Genomic DNA, 25,106 nt, shown 5'->3' with positions numbered 1-25,106 from the left:
CTTCACAAAAAAACACTCCATGAAACAAAGCATGAGCTAACTCATCACGGAAGTCATTCACGATAGGGAGGGAGCCCGGAGCCCCTCACGCACCGAGGGAGGAGCTCGCCATCGTCGCTCTGGAGGAAGGCTCTGTAGAGCCCAAGCCCCGGGAACCCCTCCGACGCTGGCCCTTGCGAGTTGAGGTCGACACCGGCATGGGTAGCAGGGCCGCTTGCCGCCGACTGGGAACTTAATCTTTGGGCCTCTAGAAATAATGCAAGCCTGTAACTAAAATACCTAGAAAGGTGAACTGAATCTTTGGGCCTCTAGAAATAATGCAAGCCTGAAACTGAAATACCTAGAAAGGTGAACTGAATCTTTGGGCCTCTAGAAATAATGCAAGCCTGAAACTGAAATACCTAGAAAGGTGAACTGAATCTTTGGGCCTCTAGAAAGATTTATTACCTCCTCAAGCAGCATCAAACAATTCCATGCGTGCACCACAAATCTATACCAAGTTTGATCAGGATCTACTTTTCCAAATCAGAATTAGCGCTAGAGCGAGCAAGATCAATGATATGGCTGTGAGACAGAGAAGGAACAAACAAACTCACCCCTCTCGCGACCTCCCTGGTAGATTCGCCGCCGCCGCGCACGACAGAGGGAGAAAAACGACTGGTGAAGGGGGAGCGGGGCGACCTTCGAAGGCCGGAGGGAGAGGGCGGCCGGAGTAGGGCGGCGGAGGCCGGAAGGAGAGGGCGGCCGGAGGAGAGAGAGGGCGAGCGGCGCTTGGGCGGGCGGCCCTATGGGGAACAGAGAGGAGTCGTGCGAGAGGGGGGAGCGATCTGGTGCGGGCAGGGGAGATTTTTTTAGTTCTCTTTTAGTGGGCCCGAGGATAACTAACCCAATTAGAACCTCTCCACCGGGCTAGTTTTTTTAGCTGGGTTAGAGCAAACTAGCTCAAACTAACCCCTCTTGTTTCGATAATTTGAGGCTATTTCAACCCAAACTAGCTCTAACTCAGGGATCCAAACAAAGAGGAGTGTTACTGTACATGCTACAGTGTGGACCGTAGCACATTGTTTTTATGGCCATATCACCACATTGTTTTCTACTGCTGGTTCACTGGGCTACCGTGGTTCGCACTGCTGGTTCACTGGGCTGCCGTGGTTCGCACTGCTGGTTCACTGGGCTGCCGTGGTTCGCACTCCTCCGACCTGAGTAGTAGTAGTACTAGTATATACCGCATCATTCTTTGCTCCTTCTTACTACTCCGACATGTGGGAGAGCCAGCATCCGGGTCGACGTGTCATGCACCAGATTAGAGCGCGGAACGGAAGGGGGGCATCACCCCGGTCGGAGCGCCAGTAATTCATGACTATAGTGAGTGGTCATATCACAAGTCTTTCCAGCAGTAACGCGCCGTCAAATCGCACAGCCCGACCTTTCCAGCAGTATGTTTGAGAATCCGCCACTCGCTCACCCTCCTCGCCTCTCTGTCAAACCGCCTACCCGAAAACTGCCGCGCGTACTGCCCGGGAAAAGCCCCGCCCTCAACTTTTAACTACGCGAAAATAGTTCGAGCTTGTTCGTTCTATATAAATACAGTACTTACTGTATGTTTATTCACCTGTGGGGTTGTTCAATGAATGGAGGGGCGGGGAGCACAAGTGAACAATACTAGTACTACTAGTAGTAAGTAGGAGTCGTACAGTAGTCACCTTAAATAGAGAGTTTCTTTTCTTTAATGCCACGTACACAAATTGAAACGCTTGTTGTGGAGAGAAAAAAGATAATCACTCCACTATATATGTACGCAGGGGCCTGAGCGCTTGCTTTACTAGGGTTGCTCTCTTCATTCTCTCATCCTCTCCAGATATAAACAAGACAGCGGTAGCGACATTTTCTCTCTGCTCACCGCTGGTCACAGATCCGGCCGGATCCCTTCGGCCGGTGTGTGTAGAGGACTAAAAGGTGCATCGTTCACGCGGTCATCGCCGCCGAGGGAGGAAACCCACAGCTGCCGGAGGGGCCCGATCCTCTGCCCGTGCCGTTCTCTCCGACACAGCGCGGCTCGGGAGGTCCTCCGACCCTTCTTCCTCCCTGCCGTATTGTCCGCAGATCCGACCTGCCGCCGCCGACATCCCGGCGACCCTCAGGTATAAGTTCTTCGAAAGCGGCCTTGCTCTACTGCCCCAGCTCCCCACGTGTCTGCATGTGCATCTTTTTCTACTCCCATCAGCTCTTCCAAAGCCACCTAAATTTTTAGTATTATTAGAGGTAAAGCTACTTCATGCATTCGAATCTAGGGCTTTGTTCAAACAACGAAGAAAGGGGGGAAAGTTGTAGCATGAATCTAGGACTTGATTCAAAGAGGAAATAATATGGTGAAAGTAGTAGAGACCGGATACCCAACCGGTCTCTTGGTTGAAAAGGGAAATAATGGGAAAACGCAGTACAAACTGGATAAGGAACAGATCTATTATTGGTTGAAAAAAGGATAGAAAGTGGCGGCTGGTGGACAAGTCAACAGAGTATGTCCAGGATTAGATTTGCTGCCATCACATAGTAAAAGGTCTCCAGGATTAGATTTGCTGCCCTCACATAGTAAAAGGTCTCAGGATTAGATTTGCTGCCCTCACATAGTAAAAGGTCTCCAGGATTAGATTTGCTGCCCTCACATAGTAAAAGGTCTCCAGGATTAGATTTGCTGCCCTCACATAGTAAAAGGTCTCCAGGATTAGATTTGCTGCCCTCACATAGTACAAGGTCTCCAGGATTAGGTTTGCTGCCCTCACATAGCATGAACAAACTCGGCATCACCACTTTATGCCTCCTTGTAGGTACATTGTGCTGATGCGTCCACTGTCGCATGTCCTTATACCAACCTTTTGTGTTGTTAATGTAAGGGCGCATGTAAAATGAAGCGATCACACTGTTACCTTAGGGACATGTCTAACCAGTGTTATTGTTAATCTAATGCCTCCAGTGATAAGATGCAATTAAACTGTGTTACAAATGGCACTCCTGCTGTTTTCCCCAGTATGATAAGTAAGTTGCTCCTTTACGCTGCTGAGTGTCCTGGTGTCCCCACGGTCCCATGCCCTTAAACCAACTCTTTAGCTGCTGTTGATTTACTGTGTCTGGTAAACAAGCAATGCCACCATTAAAGTAATCCCATATTTGAGGAATCTCATTGTTGATCGTAATGCTTCTGGTAACATGAAGCATTGCTGACGTTTTAAAATTTCTACTGTCCTTGCGTGATTGCCATGAACATAATTAAGATGCTTCTTTTCATTTTGTATATGTTTCGTATATTCTTATTGACCAGCAACTGTTTACTTTCTATCTTTTTGTGCAGATAGGGATATCCATTTCACCTTGTTGCTATTGTGACCTTTTGGTGAACTGCACAAAACACTTTTTTTGGAATGAGTGTCTTGTGCAGTTCAACTAAAATGTCACGTGGGCAACATCTCTCAATTTTGGTGGAACTGCACAAAATGGTGATTGGAGTTTCCAAAATCTCCGTCAAGTTCTGCTGGTAATCTCGTGCAACATTTTATTAGCCTTTGCAAGATGGAGCCGTCACTGTCACCACAATGGCACTTTATTTTAGTGGAACTGCACAAAAGGATAAGAAAATTATAGTTGCACCTTACATGAGCCGGACAACCAACCTTAATGTTCCTCAATTTTAGTGCAACTACTAAAGAAGAACCTACCAGCTCACGAGAGCAAGTACTTCTTGGTAGCTGAATGATGCAATCTTTGCTTCATTTCAGGTGAACTGCAAAAAAAGGCGCATGAATTGAATCATGAAACTCCAGGCAGACCTCATCCTAGTGGAGCTACAGGTTGAGTTCAAGGAGGCCACTATTAAAGCGAAATCATGCTCTCCTTGTTTGTGTTGTGCAAACAGGAATACTCAACTACAGATGTTGTGACGGTCAAGAGCATTCGCCAAGTTCTTTGATTCTATGACATGGCTAGCCAAGATGGATTTAATCCCGATATTCACTTTATCAAAAGGCTCTAATGGGTTGGTTCCGAATCTTGCAAGCTGGGAATCAATGAGATGTGTAGGCATCTTTGTTGTACTTATTATTTGAATCTTATTTGTTGGTTCTGAATCTTGCAAGCTAGGAATCAATGAGATGTGTAGGCATCTTTGTTGTACTTATTATTTAGATCTTATTTGTTGGTTCTGAATCTTGCAAGCTGGGAATCAATGAGATGTGTAGGCATCTTTGTTGTACTTATTTGTTGGTTCTGAATTTTGCAAGCTGGGAAACACGGCATGATGATGCAGAGGACAACAACCATAACAAACAGTTCAAACTTGGTAGTATTATCTTTGTGAAAGTGCGAAAAATGTGTTGATCGTGTGCGTCCTGAGAATAATAATTCTAATTGTTGTGCATGTTGATCCTGTGGCACTGATAGAACGAGCTAATGCATTGCTTGTTTTAAGTATAAATTTCTATTAAAGCTAATTAAATTTAAGTAAAGTGACCACTAACTCCTGTTATTACAGTACCAATATAGACCCGCTCGTGAACCAACGTGTGGACGAAGTAGGTTTCTTAATGGAGGCGTTTGAATGCGCCGAGGGTGCATCTTCTGCCGGGCGTGCAGCGGACGAGGGAGGGGTAATAACTGTTGTCGCCTGTACACACTCAGCTTACTATTGAATCCAGTTCCCCAAGAGCTGAAAAACGAACTACTGCCACCGCCTACACACTCGTTCACTCGAAGAGACTCCAATGGTGATCTGAGGGGTGAGCCTGCTGGATATGGACTTCAGCAAGGAGTTCCCCTTTGAGTTCGCCGTTCAGTTCTATGGCTGCACCAAGTTGAATGTGATGTACACCAACGATCCGGACTCGGTGAAGCTCTACCTCGCCTCAGTCCTATGGCTGCACCAGGTTCTGGAGCATTCGCCCATTTCATCGGCAGCGCCGACTGCACCTTTGCTACGGTGGAGAGAAGGAAGAACGCGACGATTCGTCCATCTGGTGCAACAAGCTTGTCGACATCCAGAAGCAATACAAGATCATCAGCAATGGGCAGGAGAAGGACTCCGTGGTTGACCTTGCCGAGACCATCATCGACCCCTGATACGCCAACATGAAAGAAGACAACGATACCAAGGACCTGAACACGTGGGAGGTACCTCTGAATCTAGCCTACATAACCTACGCGGCCAAGGACGCATATGCATGCTACGACATGTACACGCAGATCTTGGACATGAGGGCGTGTCTGCTTCTGTAACATCCCAAAATTCTAAATTTTGGAATGTTATATTAAATAGATAGATTTGATTGATTGTTTGATTGATTGACTGAAAGTGAGTTAATTCGAAACTTTTTTGAAAGTTAAATGAGAGGGAATAAAAGGACTTTCCCAAACTTTCATTTTCTTTTCTGATCTTCATGAATTCAAATTCTTTTCACCACAAAACCCTAGAGAGAAGATGACATGACTTCTTCCATTTATTTAAATGACAAGGGGTGTTGAAAATATTTGAATTTCATTTGAAATTATTTCCAATTCATAAACTTCAAGCAGCTCAATGATTTTCATGAGAGAAGATAAAATGACTTCTTCAAAACATATGAAATATGAGTTGGGAGTTTCAAAGAATTAAATTCAAAGTTCTTTTGAAGTTATTTTCAATTTGGAGTTATTTGAGTTTTATTCAAATTATTTTTCTCCAAAAATAAAATATATGGAAAATAGGGTAACATGATTCCCTACATCAGAAAATTGGAGAGAAATAAATTTGAATAAATTTTGTTATTTTTAAAATAATTTTTATTGGATTTTATTAGAGCTTTAGCACTGTTTGAATTATTTAAATTAGTGTGAATTTTATTTGATGCTATAAAAATGTCCATGCTGTAGAAAATCGTTTTCTGAAAATTTGGATATATTATATGCCTATAGTATTTTTTATTTATTTTGGTTTTAATTTATTTTCTGAAAATTTGTTTAAAAAAAACTTCTTCCGCCGAACTGGGTCGGCCCAGCTCCAGCCAGGCCAAGGCCCAGCACCTCGCCGCCTCACCCGTCGTCCCCGACCGGGACTTCTCCCGAGTCCGCCGTTGCCACGGCATCGCCGCCGCCACCGTGTCCGCCCTGGGCTCTCCTTGGCCCCTTCCCCAAGCCACCGCCATCGCCCCCCTATAAATCCGGAGCCCCGGATCCCGCCGCCCTCTCTCTCCTCGCCTCGCCTCTCCACGCGCCGCCGCCGCCGGATCTCATCGCCACCGCCGCACTTTGCCGCCGCCGCCCCGCGCACTCGCCGGAGCCACGCGCACCTTGCCCCGCCACCGAGGACGAAGCCGCCGCCATCGGAGCCGCATCCGCGCCTCACCACCGCGCCATCCCGCCGTCGCCGCACTCGCCGGAGTTAACCGTCGCCGTCAAAATCAGATGAAACCAACGCCCACTTCTTCGCTATGATCCCCTCTATCCAGATAAACAACTTGAACATGTTTTTGAAAGTTTAAAATTTGAATTAGATCAGATTTGAATTTGAACTTTGTTTGATCATACTTGAGTTTCGTAACTCCGATTTAGTTGATTCTTTTTGCAAATCGAAGTTCTTGACCTAAACTTTATGATAAGGCCAAATTCACATAATTTTGGTACTGTTAGGAATTGTTTTATGTTGCAAGAGTTATTCCCTTGGTTTTGATGTTTTCCGAATCGTACTCTTCGTTCTTTCCGGTCTTTTGAGTGATTGCTTATGTGTGGTTACTATTGCTTGCTCACGATAGATTGACCAGAGTGTGACGAGTAGAACTATCAAGAGTTTTGAGTGCGATTCATCTTCATCAACATTGCAGGCAAGTAACACTTGATCATACCTTTTCTCATACCCAGTTTTTATGCATTAGATCAATCCTCAAACCATTACATGATTAGGATCTAATTAAATTGTGGGTTATGGGAAGTAGTTGAGGTAGTACCTATTACCTGTTTTATTTTCAAACCCCTGGGAGTTACTTCTACGTTTGCTTTATGCCATGCTATGCTAGTAGACGTGGATTGGGTGAGTGTTCCATGACAGACGTGAGTTTGTTAATTAATGGTTTATTTAAGGTGGCAACTTAAACACACATCTGGGTGGATTGAGGCACCTGGTTTCCAGGACTTGCCTATTTTTTTCGGACCGCCACCCAGGCTCAAAGGGATCATGAGATTATTCATACTAGAAACTTACGTGTGCAGCCACAAGCCATTATGGGCTCTGGCATAGTTGATTAAGTCGTGCGAACTCTTACGGGTAGACTAGCATATGTAGGGGAAAGTAGGTGTACCGGTCTACCCTATGTAAGGTGCTAGCACTTCCGAAAGACTGTGTCTCGGTCATCCGTTTCTCAAACATCATGTGGTGCGAGAAATCCAACGGAGGTGATCGTGTCTTGTGGGGAAAAGTGCGCAAATCTGTGCAGAGTGTAACAAACTAATCATGGTTAGCCGTGTCCCCGGTTATGGACATCTTGAGTATCTAGTATTTGGATATCATGTGAATCTCATCATGTTACTTTAATTAATATTGTTGGGTTGTTAATGAGTACTTTTAATTGGGATTGAGAATGTTGTCAACCATTCTCAATGTTTAACAACCACCATGATAGTTAAATAAATTTATTCCTTTGCAGTAGGGAAAAAATTGGCTTTTCGCAAAAACATTATAACCATAGAGCCTCCACCAGCCAAATATGCATGTAGTGATAGCCTTATTTCATCATTGCTCTTTGGTGTGAATTTGCTAGTACATTCAATGTACTGACCCTCTGTGGCTGCAACGTCTCATATTACAGGATCTTACGACGAGTAAGTGATACGTTAGTGTTACGATTTCTACACTCAACTTTGCCGTTGGTGTTGATGGGAATCCACAACCTTGTTACTTCCGCTATTTTGGATTGAGGTAATAGTATTTACGCTACTTTATACATGTGATTTACCTCTGTTATAAATCCTCGAGTACTGTGTGTGTCAGCGTACTGATCCAGGGATGACACTTAAGCACAGAGACTTGATCCATTCGGGTCGGGTCGCTACAATATGGTATCAGAGCACATGTTGACTGTAGGACGTGACCCTAGAAACTGGCAAGCCCATAGGAAAGATTTTTCTCTACAACTTTATTTTCAAAAGAATCTCTTACCTCCCTTCTCTTCTGAGCTTATTCAAATATTCCCTTCTAGTGAGACCATACTCCGTTTCCCTTTTGACCACATGAAGATTCAGCTGATGAGACCACTCCAAGAAGGACTAGATATCGGACAACTAAGACCACTTCGGAATGAAGAGGATTTTACCGAGCATTATAATGATGGAAACTATGACGGATAAAGACTTCGAAGACTAGGAGAATATGAAGAATTTCCAGATTTAGTATAACCTAGAAAGGCTACCCTTATGGAACTTGGCAAACTATGGAAGCTGTCAATACCCGAGATCAAGATGTATTGGAGAAAGACCTGAACATGGAGCATTAGAACTCAAGGTTTTGTCAAGAAAACCCGAAGGCAGGAGATATCAACTATGGAATAAAAGCTCATGTCAATGACCAGGGCAGAAATATGGATATCCAAGATGTTATCGCTCTCTTATGCTATTATTACCGTGTTGAGTCAAGCATGCATTCCTTCGGAATTATTGGATGGTAGAAAGCTGATGGAGCACCCATTAGCAAATGATGTAGTTTTAACCTTAGCTGGTGTATCGCCAGGATCTGGAGTATTACATCAAGGAATTTAAGGTGGACTTTAGGAAGTCATATTTGACAAGGAGGCATTTCGTGAAGAACTCAGGAACCAGAAGCTGAAGTAGCCAAACTGGAGGAACAAAACCTCGAGATACCGAAGATTTGTCAGGAACTGAAGGACATTAGGACCATGGTTCATGCCAAGGATGTTGAAACCCAGAAGTTTAGAACGCAACTCCAGAATATTAAAGGATGTCATGAGAGACTTCGTGTCCACAGAGATGATTTGGCAAAGGAACTTGAGAAGGACAAGCATGATCAGAAGGAGCCATCGGAGACATGACCAAGACTTGAAGAGTTTGATGATGTTGAGATCTATAGACCATTAGAAGACCCAACCCCTGTTATATACTTACGTTAGATGCGACGATTGTGAGCTGTCATTTGTTTGATCTTTTTCCGACAGCCACAATAAAACCTATCTTTTCAAAACTTTTGTTTGTACTGTGTGCACCCCTCTCGACCTCTCTTATCCCACCCCAAACCCATGGATCCAATAGAGGATGAATGGAGATGAGCTTATATTTTCTAGACCGATGAGTTAATTGGAGATGGACCAATGGATTCAAAACATGGAGGATCACATGAAGAATAACCCTGTAGTCGGAAAGGATATGACCCAGTATGCTCTTCGGTGCTTTGTAGGAGTTGCTGCTATTTGGTGGAGGATGTACCAAACCATCAATGGATGGCAAAGAGTAACCACTTGGGAAGAATTTAAGTTGACTCTGCAAAGGTCTCGTCTTGTGTCCCAGAAGTTGAGGCCTTATGGAAATGATATGGAGAAAGTGCATGCAAGCTTTGTGGAGAAATAGGAAACAACCATAAAGAACACCAGGATGAATACCCTCATAAGTGGGGGATTACCAAAGGAGTTAGCCGAGGATCTCAGGGAACTTTGGTTGGAGATTGTTCCCAAAGGTTTTGTTGCAACAATGGAAGTTCAGTCTATATTGTTGGGAAGGATTCGTGAAGCTCAGACGGATGACAAAGAGATTGCTGAGGTAAAAGAGAGGATGAGCAAAGGAAAGGCCAAAGGTTTTCGTAAGGATGAGCACGACACCTTATGGTTTGAGGATAGTGTACATGTACCCAATAATGCAGAGATCAGGAAGTTAATACTTTAGGAGGCTCATGACTCACCATACTTGATTCGTCCTGGAAACACCAATATGTATTTGGATTTGAAGGAGCATTTCTGGTGGACTGGTATGAAGAAGGATATTGCGGAGTATGTAGTCGTAGGTGATGTATGCTAGAGAGAGTAAGAGCAGAGCATCATAAGCCAGCAGGATTACTACAGCCTATGCCGATACCCGAATGGAAGTGGGATAAGCTTGGCATGGATTTCATTACCGGATTTCCCAGAACCCGAATGGGATATGACTCTATCTGGGTAGTAGTTGATTCGCTTGACCAAAGTGGCTCACTTTATCCCAGTGAAAACCACCTATACAAGTGAGAAGTTGGCCAAGATATATTTGACCAGGATCGTATGTCTGCATGGAGTTCCGAGGACCATCGCATCAGATAGAGGAACACAGTTTACCCCAAAGTTTTGGAATCAGCTGCACCAGACTTTGGGTACTAGGCTAAAGTTCAGTACAACCTTTCATTCGCAGACAGATGGATAAATCGAGAGAGTCAATCAGATTCTGGAGGACATGTTGAGAGCGTGAGCGCTAGGTTATGGATCTAGTAGTGATGATAATCTACCTTACGTGGAGTTCTCATACAACAACAGTTACCCAGCCAGTTTGAAGATGGTCCCTTTTTAAGCTTTGTATGGGAGAAGGAGCCAGACACCGTTGATGTGGGATGAAGTTGGAGACCGTCAGTTGTTTGGACCAAATATGATCAAGGATTCAGAAGAGAATGTTAAGTTGCTTCGAGATAGACTGAAGGTAGCTCATTCCTGGCAGAAGAGTTATGCAGACTAAAAAATGCAAGGAGGTAGTCTATAAAATTGGAGACAGAGCATGTCTTCATGTGTCCCCTCTACGAGGAGTTAAACGATTTGGAATTAAGGAAAGTTAGCTCCGAGATTTGTAGGACCATACCGAGTTTTGGAGCGTATGGGAGAAGTGGCCAACAAATTGGAGTCACCCGAAGGACTGTCAGAAGTTCATGATGTGTTTCACGTTTCCCAGTTGAAGAAGTGCCATGCAGAGATGGCCAATATTCCCCTGTAAGGATGCTTGACCCTGGAAGAGGATGCGCCTTAAGATCTTATAGGAGTAACGCAAAACCTGAGAGTTGTAAAGAAAACGATAGATGTTTGTTTGGCTTGCAGAATCAATGGATTTATCCGAACTTGGTTCATCGACAAGAGAAATTCTGCAATGCTTGTGAGGATGACCGAGTGTTAGCATGCGAGATTCTCTAAACCATATACAAGGTAATGATTCGGGTGCGGGATGGATTGATCACCATACCGACTTACTCTTCTTATTCGCCTTGCTATACGGGATGGTAAATCTGAGTGACTTACCTATAGTAGAGAGACGACGATCAAAACCTTGTTTAAACCTTAGAATGGTATAAGTATTTTCCCCTTGTACAAGGCAGTTGTTGCCAATCGTAGGTCATACGGTGAGGTTCAGCCCAGACCCATTTCCTGCAGGAGAAACCATAAATTGATTGACCACCATGAGATATCGATAATTGTTTAGTATTGGCGCCAGACCCGTCAGCTAAGAAGACCCAGTCTCGGAATAACCTTACTAGGATGAAAGGACAGAAGTATTGAGGAAAAGTTATGCCACTACCAGAAGAGCCCAAAAAAGGAAATTTTCCGAGATCTGAGAAGACCGACACTGTCAGGAACAAGGATAGACTATAGGAGTTTTGATGGAACCGTATAAATGTTTCTAAGGGTGGTAGCACCTCAGACCCCCCTGAGACGAACGTTGGATTTTGAAGACCCCCAAACCCTAACCTATTTCTTTCTAGCCTCTTCGAATCTCGAGGACGAGATTCATTTTAAGGGTGGTAGGTTTGTAACATCCCAAAATTCTAAATTTTGGAATGTTATATTAAATAGATAGATTTGATTGATTGTTTGATTGATTGACTGAAAGTGAGTTAATTCAAAACTTTTTTGAAAGTTAAATGAGAGGGAATAAAAGGACTTTCCCAAACTTTCATTTTCTTTTCTGGTCTTCATGAATTCAAATTCTTTTCACCATAAAACCCTGGAGAGAAGATGACATGACTTCTTCCATTTATTTAAATGACAAGGGGTGTTGAAAATATTTGAATTTCATTTGAAATTATTTCCAATTGATAAACTTTAAGCAGCTCAATGATTGTCATGAGAGAAGATAAAATGACTTCTTCAAAACATATTAAATATGAGTTGGGAGTTTCAAAGAATTAAATTCAAAGTTCTTTTGAAGTTATTTTCAATTTGGAGTTATTTGAGTTTTATTCAAATTATTTTTCTCCAAAAATAAAATATATGGAAAATAGGGTAACATGATTCCCTACATTAGAAAATTTGAGAGAAATAAATTTGAATTAATTTTGGTATTTTTAAAATGATTTTTATTGGATTTTATTAGAGCTTTAGCACTGTTTGAATTATTTAAATTAGTGTGAATTTTATTTGATGCTATAAAAATTTCCACGCTGTAGAAAATCATTTTTTGAAAATTTTGATATATTATATGCCTATAGTATTTTTTATATATTTTAGTTTTATTTTATTTTCTGAAAATTTGTTTTTTAAAAAAAACTTCTTCCGCCGAACTGGGCCGGCCCAGCTTCAGCCAGGCCAAGGCCCAGCACCTCGCCGCCTCACCCATCGTCCCCGACCGGGACTTCTCCCGAGTCCGTCGTCGCCACGGCATCGCCGCCGCCGCCGTGTCCGCCCCGGCCTCTCCTTGGCCCCTTCCCCAAGCCACCGCTGTCGCCCCCCTATAAATCCGGAGCCCCGGATCCCGCCACCCTCTCTCTCCTCGCCTCGCCTCTCCACGCGCCGCCGCCGCCGGATCTCACCGCCACCGCCGCACTTTGCCGCCGTCGCCGCCCCGCGCTCTCGCCGAAGCCACCCGCACCTTGCCCCGCCACCGAGGACGAAACCGCCACCGTCGGAGCCGCATCCGCGCCTCACCACCGCGCCATCCCGCCGTCGCCGCACTCGCCGGAGACGCGACTCACCGGAGTTAACCGTCGCCGTCGGGTTTTCTTCACCGAACCGCCGTGGACCGGTATAAACCGAACCCCGATCCGGGTTTTTTTAAGATTCGGTTTTTTAATAAAAACCTGTTTTTTTATTAAGTTTGCTTAGGTAACGATCGTTCTCTATTTAGGTAGATCTAGCGAACGTTTTCATTAGTTAGCGTTCGGCAGAGAACGTTCGCTTTTTAGCCTTTTTCTTTTTTTGTTAATTTCGGCCAGGGACCTGTATGTAATTAGTTTCTTGACTGATTAGTCCCTAATCTTAAAACGATCACAACTTTTTGCTCATTAGTCGGAATCAGATGAAACCAACGCCCACTTCTTCGCTATGATCCCCTCTATCCAGATAAAGAACTTGAACATGTTTTTGAAAGTTTAAAATTTGAATTAGATCAGATTTGAATTTGAACTTCGTTTGATCATACTTGAGTTTCATAACTTCGATTTAGTTGATTCTTTTTGCAAATCGAAGCTCTTGACCTAAACTTTTTGATAAGGCCAAATTCACATAATTTTGGTACTATTAGGAATTGTTTTATGTTGCAAGAGTTATTCGCTTGGTTTTGACGTTTTCCGAATCGTACTCTTCGTTCTTTCCGGTGCTTTTCAGTGATTGCTTTTGTGTGGTTACTATTGCTTGCTCACGATAGATTGACCGGAGTGTGATGAGTAGAACTATCAAGAGTTAAATTTTGGGATGTTACATTAAATAGATAGATTTGATTGATTGTTTGATTGATTGACTGAAAGTGAGTTGATTCGAAACTTTTTTGAAAGTTAAATGAGAGGGAATAAAAGGACTTTCCCAAACTTTCATTTTCTTTTCTGATCTTCATGAATTCAAATTCTTTTCACCACAAAACCCTAGAGAGAAGATGACATGACTTCTTCCATTTATTTAAATGAGAAGGGGTGTTGAAAATATTTGAATTTCATTTGAAATTATTTCCAATTCATAAACTTCAAGCAGCTTAATGATTTTCATGAGAGAAGATAAAATGACTTCTTCAAAACATATGAAATATGAGTTGGGAGTTTCAAAGAATTAAATTCAAAGTTCTTTTGAAGTTATTTTCAATTTGGAGTTATTTGAGTTTTATTCAAATTATTTTTCTCCAAAAATAAAATATATGGAAAATAGGGTAACATGATTCCCTACATCAGAAAATTGGAGAGAAATAAATTTGAATTAATTTTGGTATTTTAAAAATGATTTTTATTGGATTTTATTAGAGCTTTAGCACTGTTTGAATTATTTAAATTAGTGTGCATTTTATTTGATGCTATAAAAATGTCCACGCTGTAGAAAATCGTTTTCTGAAAATTTGGATATATTATATGCCTATAGTATTTTTTATTTATTTTGGTTTTATTTTATTTTCTGAAAATTTGTTTTTTTTTAAAAAATCTTCTTCCGCCGAACTGGGCCGGCCCAGCTCCAGCCAGGCCAAGGCCCAGCACCTCGCCGCCTCACTCGTCGTCCCCGACCGAGACTTCTCCCGAGTCCGCCGTCGCCACGGCATCGCCGCCGCCGTTGTGTCCGCCCCGGCCTCTCCTTGGCCCCTTCCCCAAGCCACCGTCGTCGCCCCCCCTATAAATCCGGAGCCCCGGATCCCGCCGCCCTCTCTCTCCTCGCCTCGCCTCTCCACGCGCCGCCGCTATCGGATCTCACCGCCACCGCCGCACTTTGCCGCCGCCGCCGCCCCGCGCACTCACCGGAGCCACCCGCACCTTGCCCCGCCACCGAGGACGAAGCCGCCGCCGTCGGAGCCGCATCCGCGCCTCACCACCGCGCCATCCCGCCGTCGCCGCACTCGACGGCCACGGGACTCGCCGGAGTTAACCGTCGCCGTCGGGTTTTCTTCACCGAACCGCCGTGGACCGGTATAAACCGAACCCCGATCCGGTTTTTGTTTAAGATTCAGTTTTTGAATAAAAACCTGTTTTTTTATTTAGTTTGCTTAGGTAACGATCGTTCTCCGTTTAGGTATATCTAGCGAACGATTTCATTAGTTAGCGTTCGGCAGCGAACGTTTGCTTTTTAGCCTTTTTCTTTTTTGTTAATTTCGGTCAGGGACCCGTATGTAATTAGTTTCTTCATAGATTAGTCCCTAATCTTAAAACGATCACAACTTTTTGCTCATTAGTCGGAATCAGATGAAACCAATGCCCACTTCTTTGCTATGATCCCCTCTATCCAGATAAACAACTTGAACATGTTTTTGAAAGTTTAAAATTTGAATTAGATCAGATTTGAATTTGGACTTCGTTTGATCATACTTGAGTTTCGTAACTCCAATTTAGTTGATTCTTTTTGCAAATCGAAGCTCTTGACCTAAACTTTCTGATAAGGCCGAATTCACATAATTTTGGTACTGTTAGGAATTGTTTTATGTTGCAAGAGTTATTCGCTTGGTTTTGATGTTTTCCGAATCGTACTCTTCGTTCTTTCCTGTGCTTTTGAGTGATTGCTTATGTGTGGTTACTATTGCTTGCTCACGATAGACTGACCGGAGTGTGACGAGTAGAACTATCAAGAGTTTTGAGTGCGATTCATCTTCATCAACATTGCAGGCAAGTAACACTTGATCATACCTTTTCTCATACCCAGTTTTTATGCATTAGATCAATCCTCAAAGAATTGCATGATTAGGATCTAATTAAATTGTGGGTTATGGGAAGTAGTTGAGGTTGTACCTATTACCTGTTTTATTTTCAAACCCCTGGGAGTTACTTCTACGTTTGCTTTATGCCATGCTATGCTAGTAGACGTGGATTGGGTGAGTGTTCCATGACAGATGTGAGTTTGTTAATTAATGGTTTATTTAAGGTGGCAACTTAAACACACATCTGGGTGGATTGAGGCACCTGGTTTCCAGGACTTGCCTGTTTTTTTTGGACCGCCACCCAGGCTCAAAGGGATCATGAGATTATTCATACTAGAAACTTACGTGTGCAGCCACAAGCCATTATGGGCTCTGGCATAGATGATTAAGTCGTGCGAACTCTTACGGGTAGACTAGCAGATGTAGGGGAAAGTAGGTGTACCGATCTACCCTATGTAAGGTGCTAGCACTTACGAAAGACTATGTCTCGGTCATCCGTTTCTCAAACATCATGTAGTGCGAGAAATCCAACGGAGGCGATCGAGTCTTGTGGGGAAAAGTGCGCAAACCTCTGCAGAGTGTAATAAACTAATCATGGTTAGCCGTGTCCCCGGTTATGGACATCTTGAGTATCTAGTATTTGGATATCATGTGAATCTCATCATGTTACTTTAATTAATATTCTTGGGTTGTTAATGAGTACTTTTAATTGGGATTGAGAATGCTGTCAACCATTCTCAATGTTTAACAACCACCATGATAGTTAAATAAATTTATTCCTTTGCAGTAGGGAAAAAATTGGCTTTTCGCAAAAACATTATAACCATAGAGCCTCCACCAGCCAAATATGCATGTAGTGATAGCCTTATTTCATCATTGCTCTATGGTGTGAATTTGCCAGTACATTCAATGTACTGACCCTCTGTGGCTGCAACGTCTCATGTTGCAGGATCTTACGACGAGTAAGTGATATGATAGTGTTTCAATTTGTACACTCAACTGTGCCGTTGGTGTTGATGGAAATCCACAACCTTGTTACTTCCGCTATTTTGGATTGAGGTAATAGTATTTACGCTACTTTATACATGTGATTTACCTCTGTTATAAATCCTCGAGTACTGTGTGTGTCAGCATACCGATCCAGGGATGACACTTAAGCACAGAGACTTGATCCATTCGGGTCGGGTGGCTACAGCTTCCCGTAACCGACGAGTACACGGACAACTGTAGCGTCATGATCAAGCGTGCCAGGAAGATCTAGATGTTGTACTTCGTCTGTTTATAAGCACCTTTATCATCTGAGTGTTTCATGCATTAGCCTATGTGTCGTAATTATCTGTTTTGTCCGAAGTATTTCTTTTAAGAACCCATTAACCTGATTGCTTTTTAGTGGATATTTGCTTATGTATGTAACTAGTTCACTTGTCCGTTAAAAAAACTAGTTCACTCGGCTGCTGTGCTTTGAATCTCCTTCCTCCCAACATATTCCCCTCCTTAGGTGGACCCAGCAGGTCTCTGAATTTTCTCCCACTTTCTTTTTCGATGTAAACTAAGTTTTCTCCCAGTACTTTTCCCTAGAACCAACTCAACTGTCCCACGTCTAGCCTAAATAATAATAATACCCCACGTACTATTAACTCATCAAATTTAAATGATATTTTATTTCATAAGTTGAAAGTTCTTACAAAATAATAATAATAATTGTTTATATATAACTTGGCAAGTTAACTCCTAGTGATTGCGTACATAAGCTTGCAAAGATTTTACTGACCAATGCAGTAATAGACGTGCAATCATGTGTTTATGTTCTTATAACATTTCTCCGTCTAGCCCAACATGACATTTTCACCCAGCCCAGCAAGTCCGCAAATTTTGAGAAAAATGCAAATGGGATTTAAACGGGCTGCATAGATGCTACATCATTATTTCACCCAGCCCACCAAATGGACTAAAAAACAAATGGACTGGCTGACATGTGGGCCAGTAGGTCGAAGCCTAAGAAGGCTTAGGATTTACATCCAACGGCCGACATTCTTCTTCAATCTCTCGTCTTCTTCCCCCAGCGCTACCGGGACCGCCTGCTCCAGCCTTCGGCGTCCAGCAGCGTTGTTTTGCGCTCATCAGCAAAACGTTACCCCGCCGACGGCCAGACCATCCCTCCACTCCGCACCTCCTGTTATTCTCTGTCGAGTGTAGGCCCACCCCGCACCCGAACCAGTCAAGTTTATCACTCCTCTTCATCTGCGACTCCACTACCGCGTCTTCCCCATCTCTGGGTCGTTCCAGTCTGGGGCGTCGCCGTCGTCCACCGCCTCGGTGCGCTCGGCGCTGCGTGGTCAACATACGAGAGTCATCGGAAGAGGACTATACATGGAGAGCTTGACGGCTGTGACCCACGAGGTCCATGGTCGCACGCAAGGAAAGTTCCTCCTTATTACGCATTGTACGTGGACTGTACGTGGGAAGGGCTTCTGTATTTCGCGAAAAAAACGTTCCCCCCGCTGACAGGTCGGACCCACCAGCTATATCTTCGCACGCAAGGAAGTGCCTCCTTATTACGCACAAAAAAATGAATACCCCCTGCTAGCTAGGACCCACCATAGTGGATGGCTGACTTGTGGGCCTCCTAAGTTGACGAGGATGGAGGGCTTTGTCAACTTAGTCAATATGAACGATTCTAGCTCCAGTGACCGTACGATGTCCATCCAACGGCCATAGTGCTTCTTCAACCTCTGGTCTTCTTGATCCAGCCGTCTAAAGCAGCGCCGGTCGTGCCATGTGCTCCTGCCTCTCGTGGCCGGTTGTGATGCCGTGGAGGCCTCACCGCCCCCTACTACTCCCACCGTTGGCCCAGTGCATCCCTCTACTCACCCACACCCCCTGTTATTCTACGGCGATGACAACCTCACACTGCAGCCGAACCAGTGAACCCTCGTACTCCTCTCCGCGTGGGCATCCACTGTCGCGTCTTCCCCGGCTCCGCATCGTCCCCTTCCTAGGCCTCGTCGTCGTCCATCGCCTTGGTGCTCTCGGTGCGGCATGGTCAATGTGGTCAATGACCGACTTCCATTGGAAGAGTATTGTATGTGGAGAGGCTGACAGCTGGATCCAAGACCGCAGCTGGGTCCACGGCCACAACCCAGTTTTTTTTGTGATTTCCCAAGTAAGTCGCTTTGTCAGGCCTGTTGGGCTGCAAATCTTTCAAGACGAGGAGAGCATCATTCGGTTGGCCGAGAAAATGTCCTATTAGTAATGAGAAATGGGCTGTACATTTTTAAAACACATCAAACCGGCAATTAGTTTCAAATATCTTTTTTTCATTTCGAGATTTTAAATTGAATTTATTTTTATGCGTGGACAATTTGTTGGATTTTATATTGATATACATTTATTTTTAAAATCATTTCGAATGTGACTCGAAATTTCGGGATCAAAAATAGGTCGGACCGCACCGAAATATGCAAAATTTCATATAATTTTTTAACCATGGCCACAATATGGGTTGTAATGCTAACAAAAAGAATATGGGCTCCAAAAAAACCTTAAGAATTAGCAAATGGGCTGTAAATTATTAGAAATAATGGCAGATGGGTTGTATGCTGTTTCCCAAAGATTTGAGGCTTTCCTAAAAAAAGGTTGACGCACAAGCAGTGACTGTTGGATTTCCATCCAACGGCCGTCGTGCTTCTTCAATCTCTGCTCTTCCTGCTCCAGCCGCTCAAACAAGCACCGGCGGGACTGCCTGCTCTCTCCTCCTCGCGGATGGCTGTGCTGCCGCGCAGGCCTCACCACCCCACCGTACTCCCATCGCTGGCCTAGCCATCCCTCTACTCACCCACACCTGCTGTTATTCTCCGGAGATGGCATACGAACCAGTAAACCCTCGTACAGTCGTACTCCCCTCCGCGTGGGAAACAACCGCCGAGTCTTCGCTGCCTTCATGTCGTTCCCTTCCTAGGCCTCACGGTCGTCCACCGCCCTGGTGCTCTCGACGCGGCCTGGTCAACGTGGTCAACGACTGACATGCATCTGAAGTGGACTGTACGTGGAGAGGCTGACAGCTGGGTCCACGGCCGCACGCAAGGAAATGCCTACTTATTACGCGCAAAATAATGTTTCCTCCACCTGACATCTGGGACCCACCGAAAGGGCCTCTGTATTTCACAAAAAAATCGTTACCGCCGCTGACAGCTTGGACCCACCAGCTATATCTTCGCACACAAGGAAGTGCCTCCTTATTACGCACAAAAAAATGAATACTCCCCCTGCTAGCTGGGACCCAGTATAGCGGCAGGCTGACTTGTGGGCCTACTAAGTTGACAGGGACGGAGGGCTTTGTCAACTTAGTCAATACTCTAGTGAACGTATGATGTTCATCCAACGGTCGTAGTGCTTCTTCAACCTCTGGTCTTCGTGCTCCAGCCGCCCAAAGCAGCACCGGTCGTGCCGCATGCTCCTGTCTCCCGTGGCCGGCTGTGATACCGCGGAGGCCTCACCGCCCCCTACTACTCCCACCGCTGGCCAGGCCATCCCTCTACTCACCCACACCCCCTGTTATTCTGCGGCGACGGCAGCCTCACACCGCAGCCGAACCAGTGAACCCTCGTACTCCTCTTCATGTGGGCATCCACTGCTACGTCTTCCCCGGCTTCGCGTCGTCCCCTTCCTAGGCCTCGCCGCCGTCCACCGCCCTGGTGCTCTCGGTGCGGCGTGGTCAATGTGGTCAACGACCGACTTCCATCGGAAGAGTACTGTGCGTGGAGAGGCTGACAGCTGGGTCCACGACGGCCGCAAGGAAGTGCCTCCTAATTGCGCGCAAAATAATTATTCCTCCACCTGACAGCAGGGACCCATCGGACGGGCCACCGTATTTCGTGAAAAAAATGTTTCCCCCCTGACTGTTGGGACCCACCAGCTACACCTTCGCATGCAAGGAAGTGCGTCCGGGCAAAAAAACGATTCGCCCCCTGACTGCTGGGACCCACCAGCTACATCTTCACACGCAAGGAAGTGCCTGACAGTCGGGACCCACCTGTTCGAAGCGTACGTAGCGTTGTCATTCTAGTCGCGAACGTGTACGTACATACTAGTGGATGTAGAGGCGCGCACGTGTCGGAGTAGAGGCGCGCACGTAGCATGTACACGTACGTACAGTGGCCAGTGCGCAAGAAAGAAAATACGGCCACGCATGTGTACATACGGGCGGGGTCTCGAACGCCTACTCGCGCATACATACGGCCAGGGCTCATGTACATGGCTGGGTCGGACCGGAGAAACAACGTCATCGTCGTGTTCATGGGGAGCCAATCAGCTGGGTTGGAACGAAATGTGTCGTCGTGTTCATTGGGATGGCTTGGACGGAACAGGCGATGGAAACGAGGCCTGGTGTACCGCAGAACGGAGGAAACGGCCTTGTGTTCGACCGGCCATGTTCGAAACGGGATCCTGTTCATCGGGAGGGGTCTGGCGTACCGCAAAACGGAGGAAACGGACCTCCTACGGTCGAAACGGGGGTCCTGTTGATCGGGAGGGGTGTGGCGTACCGCAAAACGGACGAAACGGACTTGTGTTGGAGCGCTATGGTCGAAGCGGGGGTCCTGTTCATCGGGAGGGGTGTGGCGTACCGCAAAACGGGACTCCACGGGATACTGTTCATCTCCACCGTCGACCAACTCCAGCCTCCACGGGCTCCTGTTCATCCAGCCTCCACTGCGCTCTACTCCACCGACTACTGTTCAACCACCCCTCCACAGGCACCCCTCCACCGTCTACTATTCATCCAGCCCTCCACGGGGTCGTCCTATTCATCCAGCCCTCCACGGGGTCCTGCTCATCTAGCCCCAACCGGCTCGATCGATCGGGGTCCTGTTCATCTAGAGGCAACGCCACGGGTCCTGTTCATCCACCCCCACCGCTCACTGTTCATCCAACACCCCCCTGCAACGCTCACTGTCCATCCAGAGGCAGCATCGATCGGCTTCAGTTAGCAGCAGCAGCGAAGGAATCGCTCGATCGGGTTCAGTTAACAGCCATCGGCTGATCGTTCGGATTCAGCAACGCGTAGCCTGCAGTGCAATCGCTCGGCTTCAGTTAGAGCCCAATGCCTCGCTCGGGTTCAGTTAGAGCCCAATGCCTCGCTTGGGTTTAGTTAGAGCCAACGCCTCTCACACATGCGCGTACGTGTATGAGAGAAACGCGCATCGCTCGGCCCCCGACCACCCACCGTAACCGGGAACTCCCCGAAATTTTCCTCGCCATTGCTTCTACCATGGTTTTTTCCATCATGGACGGCCCAAAGAATGTCATGCAGCTGCGTCTCCGGCCCGCCCAGGACGAAAAGCCCATTTTCTGTCATGATTTTTTGTCATAGAAGTAGGAGCCCACCACATCTATGATGATGCCGGGTTTTGTCACAATTATTGTCATAGAAGTGTCATAAGTATGACAGGAGAAAAAATTCATTCAGCCCAAAATGTCACGGATGTGTCTTTTTTTGTAGTGTATGTAGCAGTTTGTGATGTATGTTAGAGAGTAAAGGCAGAGCATCAGAAGCCAGCAGGATTGCTATAGCCATTGCCGATACCCGAATGGAAGTGGGATAAGCTAGGCATGGATTTTATCATGGGATTGCCCAGGACTCGCTTAGGCTATGACTCGATGTGGGTTGTAGTCGATCGTTTGACGAAGGTAGCTCATTTCATCCCAGTGAAGACCACTTACACCAGTGCTAAGTTGGCAAAGATATACATGACCAGGATCGTTTGTCTGCATGGAGTTCCGAGGACCATTATATCAGATAGAGGAACCCAGTTTACCTCAAAGTTCTAGAATCAGTTGGACGAAACTTTGGGTACCAGGCTAGAGTTCAGTACAACCTTTCACCCACAGACAAATGGACAGACTGAGAGAGTCAATCAGATTCTGGAGGACATGTTGAGAGCTTGTGCGCTAGATTATGGATCTAGTTGGGACAACAGTTTGCCATATGCAGAGTTCTCTTACAACAACAGCTATCAAGCCAGTTTGAAGATGGCCCCTTTCGAAGCTTTGTACGGAAGGAGGTGCAGGACACCGTTGTTGTGGGAGGAAGTTGGAGACCATCAGTTGTTTGGACCGGATTTGATTAAAGAGTCTGAAGAGAAGGTTAAGCTGATTCATGATAGACTCAAGGTAGCCCAATCCAGGCAGAAGAGTTATGCGGATTCTAAATGCAAGGAGACAGTTTACGAAGTCGAAGACAGAGTGTATCTTTGGGTGTCCCCACTTCGTGGAGTTAAGCATTTTGGAGTTAAGGGAAAGTTAGCACCACGTTTTGTGGGACCATACAAAGTTTTGGAGCGTATAGGAGAAGTTGCTTACAAGTTGGAATTGCCTGAAGGATTGTCAGGAGTTCACGATGTGTTCCACGTTTCCCAGCTGAAGAAGTGCCACGCAGAGATGGCTGATATTCCTCTGAGAGATATAGTGCCACTGGAAGCGATTCAGTTGGATAGCGATTTGACCTACGAGGAGAAACCAGTGAAGATTCTCGAGTTTGCCAGCCGAGTCACACACAACAAGGCTATCAAGTTCTGCAAAGTTCACTGGAGCCACCATACCGAAGATTGAGCCACCTGGGAGCGAGAGGAAGACCTATGGAAGGATCACCCTCACCTATTTTCTAGCCAACCCGAATCTCGAGGGCGAGATTCATCTTAAGGGGGGTAGGTTTGTAACATCCCAAATTTTCAATTTGGAATGTTATACATTAGATCATAATTACATATCTTATTTTATTGCATTTTGGCTTGATCCTAGAAATTCTACGCAACTCAAGGACCCACGGAGAGAGTTGGGATTTCGTAATTTTCATATTTGAGTTTTCTCAAATTTTGAAAAGCGGATTATTTGATTTAAATTATTTTATCTTAGAATATTTCTTTTAAAAAAATAAAAGAGAGGGGATAAAATGACTTTCCCAAAATAAAGAAATATTAGAGATTTAATAGTAAAATCAAATAAGAATTTTATTCGGAGTTTTATCGCTATTTTATTTGAATTAGGAAAAATATGTGTTTTTCAAAATTTCATTAGAGGCCCAAATAAATCTTCACTTTGTCCGCTATATGTTTAGAGGACGGGGAAAATTTATTTTAGGACTTTTGGAGTCTATTTAGTATTTCTTTTATTTGTTTTTCTGTGTGGAATTATTTAAAAAAACGCAACCGACTTACCGGGCCGTGTCCGACTTGGACACTGCGCCCGGGCGGCTTTATAAGCCTAGGTGTGAGGCCCGATAGCCCAAGCCGCCACCGCCCGAAACCGTAGCGCCGCCGCCAACGGATCCGCGCCGCCGCCAGACGCCGCGCGGCCGCCGCGCCTCGCGCCGCCCTGCCGCCGGAGCCCCTCGCTGCCGACCCCGCCTCCCGTCGCGCCGCCGCCGCCCCGCGGAGTCGCCGCCGCCGCCGCCCGTCCCGCCCCGCCGGAGCCTGCCGCCCCGCCTCGCCGGACCTCGCCGGTGGTATCGCCGCCGCCATCGGTTTTCTCGGAAAAAACCAATCGGTTTTTTTCGAAACCCTAGATCTGTTTTTTTTCAGATCCGGTTTGGTTTTTTTGGTTTAGTTAATTAGCGAATGCCCGTTCATTAGTTCATTTTAACGAACGATTTTCACCCGTTAGCCGCAGACAGCAAATGTTTGTTCGTTAGCCTGTTCGTCAGTTTTTCTTTTTCCAGGGATTTTCCGCGATTATTTTCGATCGTGATTTCTGCCCTAATTTTCGTTTTAGTTTATCTTTTCGCTCGTTTATCAGAATTAGGTGATTCAAGTGCCTAGAGTTTCGTCTCGAAGCCCTCTTTCTGTTTAACCAACTTAAGCAAGTTTTTGCTACTGTAAAATTTGACTTAAGTCTAGATTAGTAAATGGAGCTTGTTTCTTTCGAAGTTTGAGTTTCCTTGCTTCGTTTGATTTCATTCTTTTTGCAAACCGGAGTTCTTAAGTTGAACTTTTTGGTTGGATCTCTTATTTGAGTTTTACCCATGCTTCTAGTTGAGTGCTTATTGTATGCTTGTTTGTTTGCGTTAGAGTAGCCAGAGTGCGAAGCGTGCTACTACGAGTCTCTAGGTTTTACGGATCGTTAGCAAGGCAAGTAACTCTTTGATCATACCTCTTTACTACCCAGTTTTATTGCATTAGATCAATCCTCAAACAATTGCATGGTTAGGATCTGATTAATATGTGGGTTTTGGGAAGTAGATCAGGTAGTACCTATTGTCCTATTTATTATCAAACCTTTGGTAGTTACTACTATGTTGCTTATATTGCTATGCTATGCTTGTAGACGTGGATTGGGTGAGTGTATCCATGACAGATGTGAGTATTGTTATTTAATGGTTAACTTAAGGTGGCAACTTTAATACACATCTGGGTGGATTGAGGCACCTGGGGAACCCAGTGTTGCCTGTTTTTTTGGAAATCCCGGGGTACCGTGTGATTCTCCTATGGACCGCCACCCAGACTCAAAGGGATCATAAGATTATTCATACTAGAAACTTCCGTGTGCAG

The sequence above is a fragment of the Triticum aestivum genome, chromosome 2B (assembly GCF_018294505.1).
Source record: "Triticum aestivum cultivar Chinese Spring chromosome 2B, IWGSC CS RefSeq v2.1, whole genome shotgun sequence".
Classification (NCBI taxonomy): domain Eukaryota; kingdom Viridiplantae; phylum Streptophyta; class Magnoliopsida; order Poales; family Poaceae; genus Triticum; species Triticum aestivum.
This window is presented reverse-complemented; position numbering follows the sequence as displayed.